This window comes from Sturnus vulgaris, unplaced genomic scaffold (genome assembly GCF_052056855.1).
Source record: "Sturnus vulgaris isolate bStuVul1 unplaced genomic scaffold, bStuVul1.hap1 Scaffold_504, whole genome shotgun sequence".
Lineage (NCBI taxonomy): Eukaryota > Metazoa > Chordata > Aves > Passeriformes > Sturnidae > Sturnus > Sturnus vulgaris.
This window is the reverse complement of record NW_028276501.1, coordinates 12,974-26,186: the sequence shown is the minus strand read 5'-3', so window position 1 is coordinate 26,186 and position 13,213 is coordinate 12,974. Positions and strand designations below refer to the sequence as shown.

General features: G+C 48.7%; 1 long non-coding RNA gene across 2 annotated transcripts; it reads left to right on the top strand.

Moving 5' to 3' along the window:
• Window positions 1–5,518: 5,518 nt before the first annotated feature.
• On the top strand, window positions 5,519–10,877 carry LOC148217663 (uncharacterized). Of its 2 annotated transcripts, XR_015800881.1 has the most exons (4): window positions 5,519–5,666; window positions 6,329–6,427; window positions 7,936–8,152; window positions 10,795–10,877. It is a non-coding gene; the product is annotated as an uncharacterized LOC148217663 (long non-coding RNA). The 2 variants fall into 2 exon arrangements; XR_015800880.1 differs by lacking the exon at window positions 10,795–10,877 and having other exon boundaries at window positions 7,936–9,424.
• Window positions 10,878–13,213: the final 2,336 nt, after the last annotated feature.

Genomic DNA, 13,213 nt, shown 5'->3' with positions numbered 1-13,213 from the left:
CCCTCCCTTTTAATTTTTAATTCTTATAGAATTCATAGCTTCCCCCCGTTGCTTCTTTCATCTTTCGATATCCAATTTCATTTATCAGCAGCCCTGCAGTTTGTTTGTAAAGGCAACTATCTCTTTCCATTCATCAATCAGTGGAATCCATCCCATTGTTTCTTTTATCTCTCAGTGCTAGCCTTATCTACAGGCTGATCCACAGCTCATTTGTAAAGACAAATTCAACATTCCTCTCAGCTAATAAATGAGAAGTTAGCTGAAAAAAGTAAAAACTGGATTTTTTTTCCGGTGTGTGTCGGACAATACAGTGGAGAGAATTTGCGGGAGGATGATCGAGGATATCCTATTATAATATCGTTCTCGGACATTTTACTATTTTAGATCATCAGTTGTATTCTGAAAGAAATCTATTTTAATGATATGTGTACGTTTGCACGAAGTTATAGTTAAATATAGCTTGCGGCTGGGCTCTTTAATGAATAGGGGTATTTTTGGTTTTAATTCAATATTTTATGCTTGTGGTGTGTAGTGTGCTGATTTATTTTTTAATGTTATTTACTACGTGCGCTTTTGTTTTTGAGTGAAGGTAACTTTCTGGATGGCTTTGTATTTGAGGCAGAATGAATTGAAGTAGGTTTTTAAAACTGATTTTTCATATGTACGATGGGGAGTTTAGTAGGGGCAGCTCTGATGGTGGGGGCTTGGTTGTTAATTTTATCAGACGGCTTTTGTTAGATACAGCTTTTAATTCTGGAAAGTTTTTTTTTCTAATGTCGTGCTTTGAAGGTGGTTTTCGAGGATGTATGGTATAGCTTTATTTTGTTTGTAGATGGTGTATGATAAGGGCTATGGTCTATTTATCTAATGCCATGTTTTTTCATTCAGGTGTTGATAAGGGAGTTCTTGAATGGCGTTTTGTGTTGTTTTTGTTTTTGGTGGGGCGTTGTTTTTAAAGGATACCTTGATAAGGTTTGCCGATGGCGTTCTAGCCCGTAGCATAAGGCATAGGGTAGTTTTTGAATTATTTTGTGGTGGCTTTGATTCTTGCCAGTATGTAGTGTTTGTTTGAGGTAATGCTGTGTAGCTAATTTCTGTTTTCTTATTAATATTAGAATTGGAGTGTTGTAGTATATGGGCTGTTATTATATCCTAGGGGTTCTATTTATTTGGTTTGATTGTTTTCTAGTTATGGATAATTTTTCTCAAAAAACCATTTTCAGGATTTCAGGCGTGACACAAAAGAACGCTCAGATTGCTGGAAGGGAAACGTGTGCCCAGATTGTCTCGAAGCAGTGCTGCTGTCGGTTCTCGTTCAGTTGTGTCTTCTGAAAATGAGACTGTTGTATTCATTGCGCTGTGCTAAACACTTGTCATTCTCCCAATGCCAGGAAACAGATGAAGCTTGAAGAAAGAGGAAGGAATTTGGAAGCGTACAAACAAGCTGAGAAGAGGTTCAGAGATCAGGGTGCTCGCTGGCAGCAGGGGCTGGGGTTAGGGCTGAGCAGGAGCAAAGCCGGAGCACATCAACCTCACCTCGTGTTTTCTCGGGGGCTTTATGGCCCTGGCAAGAGAGAGATGTTCACTGACGAGTCCCAGGCCGAGCCGTGAGCACAGCATGTTGTGTTGGAGCTGGGGTTTTTTTTTGAGACGTTCAGCAGCCACACTCTCTAGTCAAGAGTCCTGAGGTTTGTTGCTGCTCCACTTTCATCCTCATATCCAGCTTCCAGCCCTTTTCTTCTCTCTGTCCAGTGTGTCTTTTGTGTTCCTTTCTTGTCCTGTGTGCTCCCCATCCCATTCCCGTTCCCTACGGAGGGGGAGGGTGTGGAGACTGGGGGCTCCGACGTGGTTTGGGGCACCCCAAGGTCCCTGGGAAAGGGAGCCGGGCTGCGCTGGAGGAGCAGGTGAGTCGGGCATGGGGGGGGGGGGGGGGGGGGGGTCATGCTGGGTGCCAGAACATTGAGAGGGAGGGGTGGGTGTAGAATGCATGAAAAACAGAACCATAAAAAATACCTAAATATAGTCTAAAAGGAATGTTTAAATGCTTTTTATTTGGGTAGAGGCACGGTTTTTATAGCTAATATAAAAATAAAATATAAAGAATAGAAATAGATTGGTATACATGTAAAATATAATGAAATATAAGTAGCAAATATCTATGAAAAATCTAGTGTATAATAGAAATAATGCAAATATAAGAATATGTATAAATATAAAATAGAGCTATGAGAATGGGAATAAGAATGGGGTAAAACATCAGTGAGAAATGGAAAAAAACCACATGAAAAATGGTGGGAAAATCAGTGAGAAATGGAGAAAAATCAGTGAAAAATGGGGGGGGAATCTTTGAAAAATGGGGAAAAAAATCAGTGAGAAATGGGGGAAAAAAAATCCATGAAAAATGGGGGAATAAATCAGTGAGAAACGGGGAAAAGTGGGGGAAAAAATAATTGAGAAATGGGGGAAAAAATCCGTGACGAATGGCGGGAAAAGTCATTAAGAAATGGGGGAAAAATCAGTGAGAAACAGGGAAAAAAATCAATGAGAAATGGGGGAAAATTTGGGACAAAATCAGCGAGAAATGGGGGAAAAAGCAGTGGTAAATGGGGGAAAAGTCGATGAAAAATGGGGGAATATTCAGTGAGAAATGGGGGGGGGGGGGGGGGAAATCAGTGAGAAATGGGGAAAAAATCCGTGGAAAACAGGCAAACAATCCATGGGCAATGGCGGGAACAGAGCGAGCTGTTGTTGCTCGTGCTGTGGTGGCCGATGCTGTGGGGAAAAAATAAGTGAAAAATGGGGGCAATAATCAGTGATAAATGGGGAGAAAATCAGTGATTAATGGGCGGAAAAATGCATGAAAAATGGAAGGAAAAATTCAGAGAGAAATGGGGGCAAATATCAGTGATAAATGGGGAAAAAAAATCAGTGATTAATGGGGGGAAAAATGCATGGAAAATGGGGGGAAAATTCAGAGAGAAATGGGGGCAAAAATCAGTGAGCAATGGGGGGGAAAATCGGGAAATATCCATGGAAAAATGGGGGGAAAAAATCAGTGAGAAATGGGGGAAAAAATCAGTGAGAAATGGGGGAAACATCATGGTGAAATGGGGAAAAAAAATCTTTGATAAATTGGGGAAACAAATCATTGAGAAATGGGGGGAAAAAATCAGTGAGAAATGGGGAAAATATGGGAAAAAATCCACGAAAATTGCGGGGAAAAATGCATGAAAAATTGGGGAAAAATCAGTAAGAAATGGGGGAAAAAATCCATGAAAAATGGCGGGAAAAATCAGATCGGCGATCGATAGCTAATGCGTGCCGATCGATTAGATCGGCGATCGATTGATCACGACTACCGATCGATTATATCGGCGATCGATTGCTAATGCCTGCAGATCGATTCGATCGGCGATCGATTGATCGCGCCTGCCGATCGATTAGATCGGCGTTCGATTGCTAATGCCTGCCGATCGATTAGATCGGCGATCGATTGCTAATGCCTGCCGATCGATTAGATCGGCGATCGATTGGTAATGCCTGCCGATCGATTAGATCGGCGATCGATTGATCGCGCCTGCCGATCGATTAGATCGGCGATCGATTGGTAATGCCTGCCGATCGATTAGATCGGCGATCGATTGATCGCGCCTGCCGATCGATTAGATCGGCGATCGATTGGTAATGCCTACCGATCGATTAGATCGGCGATCGATTGCTAATGCCTGCCGATCGATTAGATCGGCGATCGATTGATCGCGCCTGCCGATCGATTAGATCGGCGTTCGATTGCTAATGCCTGCCGATCGATTAGATCGGCTATCGATTGATCGCGCCTGCCGATCGATTAGATCGGCGATCGATTGCTAATGCCTGCCGATCGATTAGATCGGCGATCGATTGATCGCGCCTGCCGATCGATTAGATCGGCGTTCGATTGCTAATGCCTGCCGATCGATTAGATCGGCGATCGATTGGTAATGCCTGCCGATCGATTAGATCGGCGATCGATTGATCGCGCCTGCCGATCGATTAGATCGGCGATCGATTGATCGCGCCTGCCGATCGATTAGATCGGCGTTCGATTGCTAATGCCTGCCGATCGATTAGATCGGCGATCGATTGGTAATGCCTGCCGATCGATTAGATCGGCGATCGATTGATCGCGCCTGCCGATCGATTAGATCGGCGATCGATTGATCGCGCCTGCCGATCGATTAGATCGGCGTTCGATTGCTAATGCCTGCCGATCGATTAGATTGGCGATCGATTGATCGCGCCTGCCGATCGATTAGATCGGCGATCGATTGGTAATGCCTGCCGATCGATTAGATCGGCGATCGATTGATCGCGCCTGCCGATCGATTAGATCGGCGATCGATTGCTAATGCCTGCCGATCGATTAGATCGGCGATCGATTGCTAATGCCTGCCGATCGATTAGATCGGCGATCGATTGATCGCGCCTGCCGATCGATTAGATCGGCGATCGATTGCTAATGCCTGCCGATCGATTAGATCGGCGATCGATTGATCGCGCCTGCCGATCGATTAGATCGGCGATCGATTGCTAATGCCTGCCGATCGATTAGATCGGCGATCGATTGCCAATGCCTGCCGATCGATTAGCTCGGCGATCGATTGATCGCGCCTGCCGATCGATTAGATCGGCGATCGCTTTCCAATGCCTGCCGATCGATTGCTAATGCACACTATTTGCACACTCCTTGCACACGCTTTGCAGTCATACAGAGGCAGGAGGTTTCTCAGTTCTGGTCGCGGTTTTTTGGGGCGTTCATTCAGGGGGATTTCCTCAAGGATTGGGACACTCCTTGATTCCATCCCTTGCCTGTCTCCCAAGCGCCACCCTGTGGGCAGAGCGCGGTACTGCGCGCCTGCCTCTCCCAAGATGGCGTCTCGGGTGTCGCTCCCCGACCTTCTAACTCTGGCTGCAAAAGGAGGGGGGCACAGCAAGGAGCCCGCTCGCTCTAGTGGGATGCCTGCGCACGACGCCGACACCGATGCCACGGGTGCGATTTTCGGCGGCGTTTCCAATCGTGCGGACATCTCCTTCAGCCCGCTTCGGCCCGGGGGAGAGGGGCGGGGCCGCCAGCGATGGTCCCGGCGCAGCCCGGGCAGGCTCGGGGCGGAGCCGGGGCTTGGCGAGGCGGGGCACGGAGGTCCCGGGGACGGGACCGGGCGGGGCCGGGGCGGTGCTTTAGGGGCGGTCCCCAGTGGTCCCGGGCGGCACCGGGGGCGGGGCCGGGTGATCCCGGAGCGGTACCGAGCTGTGCTGGGGACGGTGCTGCAGGGGCGGTGCCGGGCCCGCCTCAGGGTGATTGAATGCCCAGAAATCGCCTCCTCTGCCCCGTGCTCACACTGAGCTGCGGGCTGCAGCGTGCTGTCGGAGCTCCGCACACAGCACGGATTTGGGCTTCCCCTCCTCTCAAACCCTCTCCCCCTTCTTCCTCCTCCTCATCTTCCTCTTTGTCCTCTGTCACTGCTGAGGCTCTGGAAAGAACTGAAATTCTGCAGGGAGAGATGTCCTCTCGTGGCCCCAGGGACTGCCTCGGCACGGGCCACGAGCGCCTCCGGCCCCTGCCTTCTCCTGCTTGAAAAGATCACCTGGAGCCCGAGCTCGGGGGGGTGAAATCAGCTGAAATCCAGGTAACTCTGTCAAGTGCCCCCCAGGGACATCGGCGGGGCTGGGGGATGAGGGTTTGAAACAGCAAATTCTTTGGAATATACACCTGTCCCTGTGCCGATGCTGCTGAGCTTCCTGCCACAGTATATCCCCACTCCATGAGGCGCTGTGAGGTTATGGCAGTGGGAATTGAGCAGGGAATTCGGGGCTATGGGCATAATTCACGGGAGCTAGCAAAGCTGACAGCCAACCCCAAATCGGGGCACAGCACAGAGAACAATCTGTGTGCTGCCCTGTCAGCTCAAGCTCCTGGGCTGGGAAGTATTGGGAGTTAAATGTATGGAATTACACAAATCACAGCAACTGGCATCACCCAGAGGGACAATCCAAGGCCCAAACAATTCCTCCACAGTCCACTCTGGGAAAAACACCCTGTGCCTGCCAGGAGCTCTGACCCTGCTTTTCCTACCAGCTCCTGAGCAGTGTCAGGGCCACCACGACGCCTTTAAAATCCAGATAAACCCCAAATCCTACACAGTGAATAATCCAAAGAAAGTACTGAATTGTTGTCATTAAAAGCTCAAAACTCATTAAGAATTCTATGACAACAGTGTAATGGACTCCCAGGAACCTCATGAATGCTCTCAGTTTCATTTTTGTGTATTTTTACTCCCTCATTTGGCAGCTTGTAAAACTTATCCTGGAATTCAGAGGTCAAGCAGGATCGACTTTGGATTGACCTTCACCTCTGGTCCCACTTTGTGCAAACACAACTCGTGCCCAGGTGGGTGAACTCATCACCTCAGCTTTTCACTCCAGAGTATCCCCTCCTTATTTCCCTGTAGATGAACTCAGATCCACTCCTCACCTCCACTGGTCATCCAAGCGTCCATTCTGTTCCCCACAGGCCCTGGTGGCCCCGGGGAGCTCCCTTGGCCTTTCTCCTGCCCCTCTGCAGCCCGAGGTCGCTACACAAACAGTTCTTGTGTCCCCTCTAAATGACCCCGGGTTTTCTGCTCAATGAATGGCATGACCCGTGCCCACTGCTCATGATTCACCCAACCAAAATCAAGAGCAAATGTTGCTTGGGCTTTAAGAACTTGAAATAACTCTGAAGCAAAAGAAATCACCTTTTTCTTCTGGTTTTTATTTTTATTTTTTCATTTAAGATGCTGGACTTGCCTCTGTGGATGTGTGCTGAGCTCTCACTGCAGGGGACTGTCAGGCCTGAATGGCTGTGAGTTCGTGTTCTTCTCAGTAGGGAATCAGAAATTATTCTTAGACCATAGAATTGTTTTCTGAAACCTTTCCCCTTTCCTCTTTGTGCCTTTGAATTTTTCAGCTGTTCCCTGTTGTCACTTCCCCTGCCTGACTTCTGTGCAGCTCCTAGCTGGGAAAAACTGGGAAAACTTAGGGGTACAGAGGTGGAATTTTTGGCTGGATTTTCCTAACATTTCTAATTTTGCTGAACTTATTTCCCCAGTGAGAAGAGCACGAACTCACAGCCATGCAGGCCTGACAGTCACTGCGGGAAATCTGACACAGTATTAATAAGTAACCTTTCCTGAGAGCAGTCACCACCCCAGTCCTCCAGCCTTGTCAAATGTTTGCAATGAATGGACCCAAGTTCTAATCCTTAATCTAAATTTATGTCAGCTTTTGTTAGAAAGATACTGGACAGTAAATCATACAAGAGAATTTAAAAATTGCACAAAGAATAACCGGCCCAGACCAAACCCAACCGCCCCCATCACCGCTCCACCCCAATTTTGGGAGAAACAGTGATACAGTTTATAAATACTCTCCTTCCACACTATTCAGTCCTTCACCGCACATCCCCAGAGAGGAGTCCCTCAGACCTTGCTCCCCTGAACACCAGGAGAGCTGGAGTTTCACCCAGATCCCACATTCCCATGGCAGTTAATCCCAGCAGGGAGGCAAAGAGGAACCCTGCATCCTCTGACATAGCCCACAGCACGGGCAGCACCAGGAGCCCTCCAGGCTCAGACCTCTGGTGCTGAAGCCTCTGGGCTTTGGCTGATCAAACACCACAGCTCTTGGCAAAGATGCCAGGAGAGTCGTGATTCTTCCTGTCCTGAAAGAGAGGAGGAAAAGAAAATTAAGTCGACTGCAGAAGGATTCCAGCTCTCAACTTCTGCTCTGATTCCTCACTCTGGGGTTTTATCCATGACAAGTGACACCAATTCAGAGTGCCCTTTTCCAGCATTTTTATTCCTAACTATTAAAAGGATGCTCATTTCTCTTATTGTATTCTTTGCTTAATTTTATTAGCGGCATTTTCATCCCAGACCCCACTTGTCAGTTCTTCAATCCTTTAGCACTGGACTTGGCACAAAGGGATACCCGTGGTGCTGCATCACAAGAAATCCCAGAGAGAAACCCCTTCCAAACCTGACGGAGAAAGCTTTCAAGGCACTCCAGAACACAGACAGCTTTTCCTGCCTTGTCAGGCCACACCAATTCTGTCCCATCCACCTGAACTGTGCAGGTGAGGAAAAGGCTTTCCTTGCTCCTCGGGAATCACTGTCTGAGACCACGGATGTCCATCCTGGGCAGCACCTGGAAACAACGTGGGAAAGGCAAAATGAGAGTGTTTTCTATCAGAAAATTACTACTACTAATAAAAATAACAATCAGAACTTCTGGACAAATTTAGTAACATCACTTTGATATGAGAAATACAGGCCATGCCCATCCTTGTAGCCCAGGTGAAAACAGGAAGGAGAACTAGAGGAAAAGCAGAGTCCCTTATTTGATCTCTGGACACAAACTGAGGCCTTTTCCCTGTGAAACCAAACTCACCCTTCCAGGGTTCCTGAGATCAGCTACGAGGAGGCTTTTGGCACTCCAAGAGCAGCTGGGTCACAGCTGGATGCGGCTTGGGTCTGGGAGACACCGTGCTCCTTCTGGAATTATAGCACGCAAATGCCTGCTCCTGGCCCCGGGCCCGGAGATAAAATCTGTGGGGTTTTTCCCTGTGCAACATTGTTCACCCCTCCCAGGTTCCTGAGATCTGCACAGAGGAGGCTTTGGGCACCCCAAAGGCAGCCAGGGTTACAGGTGGGGGCAGCTTGGGGCTGGGAGAAATCCTCATCCATTTGGAATTTTATCAGGCAGAAACCTGGCTGGGTGCACAGGTCTCTGGACACGACCAGTGGCCCTTTCCCCTGTGAAACAAAACTCACCCTGCCAGGCTCCTGAGACCACTTAGGAGGAGGGGTTTGACTCTCCAAGAGCAGTCGCAACGAGAGATGCTCACACAGAAGGCCATGCAGAAGAGGAAACGAGCGCACCCGCAGCCCCCCAAGGCGCGCCCCAACGCCCCAGACCCGGCACTGCCAGCTCGGGCAGTCCCATAAAGCATCCCCCGCCTCCGCAGCGGCGGGACAGGCGGGGCCCGGGGTCCCGAGGAAACCGAGCGTGCCCGGAGGCGCGGCAGGACGGCAGCGCAGCGCCGCCTGGCGGCGGAGCAGGAGAGCAGCGCCGGGCCCCATGGCAGTATCGGTACCCGTGCGCCCCCTGCTGTCCGCGGCGATGCAGCGCCCGATGCCGAGTTCCACGCCCGTGTCGCCGAGGGAGAGGGGCACCGCTGGCTGGGGCCTCCCCGCCGACACGGACAGAAGCCGAAGCAGAAGCCCCGGTGCCATTGGCGGCCCCTACCCAGCGGGCCGGGCTCCGCCGGGCCCGCGGCCCCGCGCGGTATCGGGTCGGCCCGCTCCCGTCTTCGTCGCACCCGGGCCCTGCTCCTGGCATGAAGCGCGTCACCGCCCCGCGCCGTCCCGCCCCCCGCGCGTCATCGCGTGCGTTCGGCGGCCCGCCCCGGGGGCGGTGCCGGGGGCGCTACCCGGGGCGGTGCCGGGGCAGTGCCGGGGGCGGCACCGGGGGCGGTGCCGGGGCGGTGCCGGGGGCGTTCCCGGTCGCCGTGCCGGGGTAGCCCGGGGAGCGGTTCCGGGAGCGGTTCGGGGGGCGGTGCCGATTGCAGTCCCGGTCACTGTCCCCAGTCCCCGTCCCCAGTCCTGGTCCCGGTCCCAGTCCCCGGTTCCGGTCCCCGATCCTGGTCCCAGTCCCAGTTCCCCGTCCCGGAACCCGATCACGGTCCTGGTCCCAGTCCCCAATCCCGGTCCCGGTCCCTGTCTCCAGTCCCCGTCCCCGATCCCGGTTCCGGTCCCTGTCCCAGGTCCCCGTCCGCGATCCCGGTCCCTGTCCCATTTCCCCGTCCCGGTCCCCGATCCCAGTCCCGGTCCACGTCCCCGATCCCGATTTTTCCCCGCCTTTCACACTGATTTTTCCCCCGATTTATCAATGATTTTTTTCCCCATTTTTTCCCATTTCTCACTGATATTTTCCCCCATTTTTCAGGGATTTTTTTCCCCATTTCTCACTGATTTTATTCCCCATTCTTCATGGAGTTTTCCCCCCGTTTTTCACTGATTTTTCCCATTTCTCACTGACTTTTTCCCCATTTTCCCCCATTTCTCACTGATATTTTCCCCCATTTTTCATGGATTTTTTCCAGATTTATCCCCATTTCCCACTGATTTTTCCCCATTTTTCATGGACTTTTCCCCCCCGTTTCTTACTTATGTTTTTCCCCGATTTCTCATTGATTTCCCCCCCCCCCCCCCCCATTTCGCACTGATTTTTTACCCATTTTTCCCCATTTCTCACTGATTTCTTTCGCCATTTTTCATGGAATTTCCCCACCCATTTCTAACGGATTTTTTCCCCACTTTTCCCCATTTCTCACTGATTTTTCCCCCCATTCTTCAGGGATTTTTTTCCCCATTTCTCACTGATTTTTCCCCCCATTCTTCATGATTTACAGGATACTCTATCGTGAATGGAAAGCAATTAAAGGAAGGGGGGAGGTTACCAGCCACCTGGTCAGCTCAGACAGCAGAGCTGCACACGCTTTTGAGAGCCTGTGAATTATAGCAGGACAAGACATTACATATATTTACTGATTCTAAATATGCATATGCGGTAATACATGCATTTGGAAAACTATGGGGAAAAAAAGAGGTTTATTAAGCTGCAGAAGAAAGAAGAAAAAAATTGGTTTACAAGGGATGGCAAGCAGTGGATACCAAAAGCTCTAGCCTTACAATTGTTAAAACAACTTCATTAAAGGAGTCGTTCTGTGCCTTCTTTGGGGTGAGGAAAAAAGGCTGAGGGGGGCTCCGACGTGGTTTGGGGCACCCCAAGGTCCCTGGGAGAGGGAGACGGGCTGCGCTGGAGGAGCAGGTGAGTCGGGCATGGGGGGGGGTCATGGTGGGTGCCAGAACATTGAGAGGGAGGGGTGGGTGTAGAATGCATGAAAAACAGAACCTTAAAAAATAGCTAAATATAGTCTAAAAGGAATGTTTTATTGGCTTGTGTTTGGATAGAGGTAGGGTTTTTTTATAGATACTGTAAATAGAAAAGATAAAGAATAAAAATATAGAAGCAAATATAAGAAACCAATATATAAATATATTACATTACATTATGTTATGAAAATAGAAATATATAAATATTCAGACTTTAAAAGGAATGTTTTATTGGTTTTTATTTGGTTAGAGGAGGGTTTTTTGAAAATAATATAGGCAAAAATATACAAATATGCAAAAATAGATACTGACATAAAATGATGATAACTATATATGCATATATATATGTAAGTATAAATATATAGAAATAAAATATAAATATAAAATACATGTATGTAGTATGTAATATAAATAATTTATCGATTTTAATATGTTATATTAAATAGTATGTTATAATAGAATGTAAATAGCATCGAGTATATTAATATACTAGTAAAAACTACATTAAATAGTATATAAATATCGAATACACAATATAGACATATAAATCTACAGATATAAATATGAAAACTAAATAGAAAAATATATTCAAATATAATTTAAAATAATCGAGTTTTTTGTTTCTATTTGGTTAGAGGCAGAGCTTTTAAAGAAATAATATTAAAAACTATGAACCTCCAAATATAGATGGATATAGATAAAATAGAAATAACATTAGTAATATAAATCTATGTATATAATGAATAATAAAATAATATTGTATATATGATAAATAGAATAGATAGCAATTAAATTGAATATATGAAATATGTCTAGATTATGACTAGAAATTAAATATTAAAAAATAGATGATTTATATATATAAAAGGTTTTTTTTTCATTTGGTCAGAGGCAGGGCATTTTAGTTTGGGTCGGGGTTTTTTTGGGGCGTTCATTGAGAGGATTTTATGACGGGTGGGGGACTCTGGTGCTTGGAACTCTCTCCCTTCTCTGTCTGTCCCTGACAGGGCGGCAGTGCCGGGCTGAGTTGGGCGGCAGTGCTGCCGCCGTGTGGACACAGGCGGGTACTGCACCGTGCCCCTCTCAGGATGGCGGAAGGGCCCGCGGGCCGGGACCCAGCCGTGCGGCAGCGCTCAAGATGGCGGCCTCTCTAGGACCCCGGCGGATAGGCGTTTACATAAAACGCCTGTCCGCGCTCGCCGGCGCCCTCACGCCCGCGGCACCGAGGACCGCGCGGCCGTTGTCGGCACGCTCTGACACGTCCGGGAAAATTGGCGGCGAGCGGATCGGCGTCGGCGATGTAATCAGGCATCTTATGCCTACACACCGGGGTCCTGATTTTTTCCCGCCCTTTCTGCCGCCATTTTTGGCAGGTCAGCCGGGGTGCCGCCCGAGCCGCCATTTTGAGAGTGCGGACACACTCAAGATGGCGGCCTCTCTAGGACCCCGGCGGATAGGCGTTTACATAAAACGCCTGCCCGCGCCCGCCGGCGCCCTCACGCCCGCGGAACCGCGGACCGCGCGGCCGTTGTCGGCACGCTCTGAAACATCCGGGAAAATTGTCGGCGAGCGGATCGGCGTCGGCGATGTAATCAGGCATCTTATGCCTACACACCGGGGTCCTGATTTTTTCCCGCCCTTTCTGCCGCCATTTTTGGCAGGTCAGCCGGGGTGCCGCCCGAGGCGCCATTTTGAGAGTCCCGACACGCTCAAGATGGCGGCCTCTCTAGGACCCCGGCGGATAGGCGTTTACATAAAACGCCTGCCCGCGTTCGCCGGCATAAAAATAAATATGCATAAATATAAACATAGACATAAACATGCACAAACGTTAACCTGCATAGATATAAACATAAACATAAACATAAACATAAACATAAACATGCAAAACAATAATAATAAATAGAAATAGAAATAGAAATAGAAATACAAACATTAATAAAATCAGTGAGAAAGGGGGTAAAATCAGTGAGAAATGGGGGGGAAAAACCATGAAAAATGATGGAAAAATCAGAGAGAAATGGGGGAAAAATCGGTGAGGAATGGGGAAAAAGATCAACGAAAAATTGGGAAAAATCAGTCAGAAGTGGGGGATAAAAATCAGTGAGAAATGGGGGGAAAAGTCGGTGAGAAATGGGGAAAAAATCAGTGATTAATGGGCGGGAAAATGCATGAAAAATGGGGGGAATAATTCAGAGAGAAATGGGGGCAAATATCAGTGAGAAATGGGGGGAAAATCA